Source organism: Bos indicus x Bos taurus, chromosome 2, assembly GCF_003369695.1.
Source record: "Bos indicus x Bos taurus breed Angus x Brahman F1 hybrid chromosome 2, Bos_hybrid_MaternalHap_v2.0, whole genome shotgun sequence".
Taxonomy (NCBI): Eukaryota; Metazoa; Chordata; class Mammalia; order Artiodactyla; family Bovidae; genus Bos; species Bos indicus x Bos taurus.
In genome coordinates, this window is record NC_040077.1 from 135,048,510 (window position 1) to 135,051,439 (window position 2,930).

Consider the following 2,930-nt stretch of genomic DNA (forward strand, 5'->3'; position numbering starts at 1 on the left):
CCCCCAAGAGCCATCAGCCTCAAGGCCACCACCCAAGGTCAAGGCCACGTGCAGATGTTCACCCGACTGCCAGAGGGGTCCTTCAATACAGCTCCTGTCTCCATTCTTTCCCGGACTCCTGAGAACCCAGCCAATGTAAACTCCCCTGGAGAAAACAGACAGGCCTCCCTAATCCCCAGCGTGGCCACTTAGTCCCCACAAAGCACGGGGCCCGGTGACAGTGGTGGTGACGGTCGTGGCTCCAATAACCCCTGGTCCCACGCAGGGTCTGGAGCACCGATGTACATCACAGCCCACAAGGCGGCTACTATTCTCCTTGCTGTAAAGATGAAGCTGGAGCGAGGGGCTGCCCCGGCCGTCCAGTGGTTAAGAGCCTGCGGGCCGACGCAGGCGCCACGGGCTTGGTTCCTGGCCCGGGAGAATCCCGTGTGCCGCTTCAAAGCCATTAAGCCCGTGCTGTGCCCCAAGAGACTAGGGATCTCTTCAAGAAAATCAGAGATACCAAAGGAACATTTCATGCAAAGATGGGCTCGATAAAGGACAGAAATGGTATGGACCTAACAGAAGCAGAAGATATTAAGAAGAGATGGCAAGAATACACAGAAGAACTGTACAAAAAAGATCTTCACGACCCAGATAATCACGATGGTGTGATCACTGACCTAGAGCCAGACATCCTGGAATGTGAAATCAAGTGGGCCTTAGAAAGCATCACTGTGAACAAAGCTAGTGGAGGTGATGGAATTCCAGTTGAGCTATTCCAAATCCTGAAAGATGATGCTGTGAAAGTGCTGCACTCAATATGCCAGCAAATTTGGAAAACTCAGCAGTGGCCACAGGACTGGAAAAGGTCAGTTTTCATTCCAATCCCAAAGAAAGGCAATGCCAAAGAATGCTCAAACTACCGCACAATTGCACTCATCTCACACACTAGTAAAGTAATGCTCAAAATTCTCCAAGCCAGGCTTCAGCAATACGTGAACCGTGAACTTCCTGATGTTCAAGCTGGTTTTAGAAAAGGCAGAGGAACCAGAGATCAAATTACCAACATCCGCTGGATCATGGAAAAAGCAAGAGAGTTCCAGAAAAACATCTATTTCTGCTTTATTGACTATGCCAAAGCCTTTGACTGTGTGGATCACAATAAACTGTGGAAAATTCTGAAAGAGATGGGAATACCAGACCACCTGATCTGCCTCTTGAGAAATTTGTATGCAGGTCAGGAAGCAACAGTTAGAAGTGGACATGGAACAACAGACTGGTTCCCAATAGGAAAAGGAGTTTGTCAAGGCTGTATATTGTCACCCTGTTTATTTAACTTATATGCAGAGTACATCATGAGAAATGCCGGACTGGAAGAAACATGAGCTGGAATCAAGATTGCCGGGAGAAATATCAATAACCTCAGATATGCAGATGACACCACCCTTATGGCAGAAAGTGAAGAGGAACTCAAAAGCCTCGTGATGAAAGTCAAAGTGGAGAGTGAAAAAGTTGGCTTAAAGCTCAACATTCAGAAAACGAAGATCATGGCATCTGGTCCCATCACTTCATGGGAAATAGATGGAGAAACAGTGGAAACAGTGTCAGACTTCATTTTTCTGGGCTCCAAAATCACTACAGATGGTGACTGCAGCCATGAAATTAAAAGATGCTTACTCCTTGGAAGGAAAGTTATGACCAACCTAGATAGCATATTCAAAAGCAGAGACATTACTTTGCCAACAAAATTTGTCTAGTCAAGGCTATGGTTTTTCCAGTGGTTATGTATGGATGTGAGAGTTGGACTGTGAAGAAAGCTGAGCACCGAAGAATTGATGCTTTTGAAGTGTGGTGTTGGAGAAGACTCTTGAGAGTCCCTTGGACTGCAAGGAGATCCAACCAGTCCATTCTGGAGGAGATCAGCCCTGGGATTTCTTCGGAAGGAATGATGCTGAAGCTGAAACTCCAGTACTTTGGCCACCTCATGTGAAGAGTTGACTCATTGGAAAAGACTCTGATGCTGGGAGGGATTGGGGCAAGAGGAGAAGGGGACGACAGAGGATGAGATGGCTGGTGGCATCACTGACTTGATGGACGTGAGTCTGAGTGAACTCTGGGAGTTGGTGATGGACAGGGAGGCCTGGCATCCTGTGATTCACGGGGTCGCAAAGAGTCGGACACGACTGAGCGACTGATCTGATCTGATCTGCCCCAAGAGGGCAGCCCCGCTGGCTGCAACTGGAGGAAGCCCAGAACAGCCAGCAATAAAAAGAAACAGTTTTTATTCCAGCCCCAGTGGCTCTCAGTCTCAGCTGCTGTAGAGAATAAAATGCACCTTGTCCATCAAAAAAAAAAAAAAAGAAATATTTTTTAAAAATCTCTAAAGATAAAGCTTTGTCTGGTTTAGTCTCGCTCCACCGAGACCGCTGACTCTAGAGAATGCCTCACCCATGACTGGAGCCTACGACGGCCGCAGCTGCATCACGATTCCACACGTGGAGTTGCACCTGATCTGCTCATTCTTTCCCCGATTAATAAAGCTGTCCTAAATGCACAGTCATAAACGCACGTGGTGTGAAGGCTGATGGGTTTTCTCATCTGCGCTCGAGAAGAAGAAGAAGAAACCGAGATGATGAAGACACTGCCCCTTCACTGGAAAGTCCCAGACGAGCGCCTCCTCACGGTTTTGTGTCAATCTCAGCGCAACAGCTACAGGCACCAAGTTTAATCTGCGTTATTCACCTTGTCTTTGTCAATAAAACAATAAACGGAGTCCTGATTTGTAGACGTTGCCAATATCCCTGGTGTAAACACTCCCACTAAGGTCACTTTCAAGTTATCATCGCAACATCATTGAACCCAGAGTTGCAAAGAGATGCAAAAGAGGCCCCTACGTGCCGCTCTCCTACAGACAGAGGGAATGCTGGTGGAACACAGATGACCGCGGG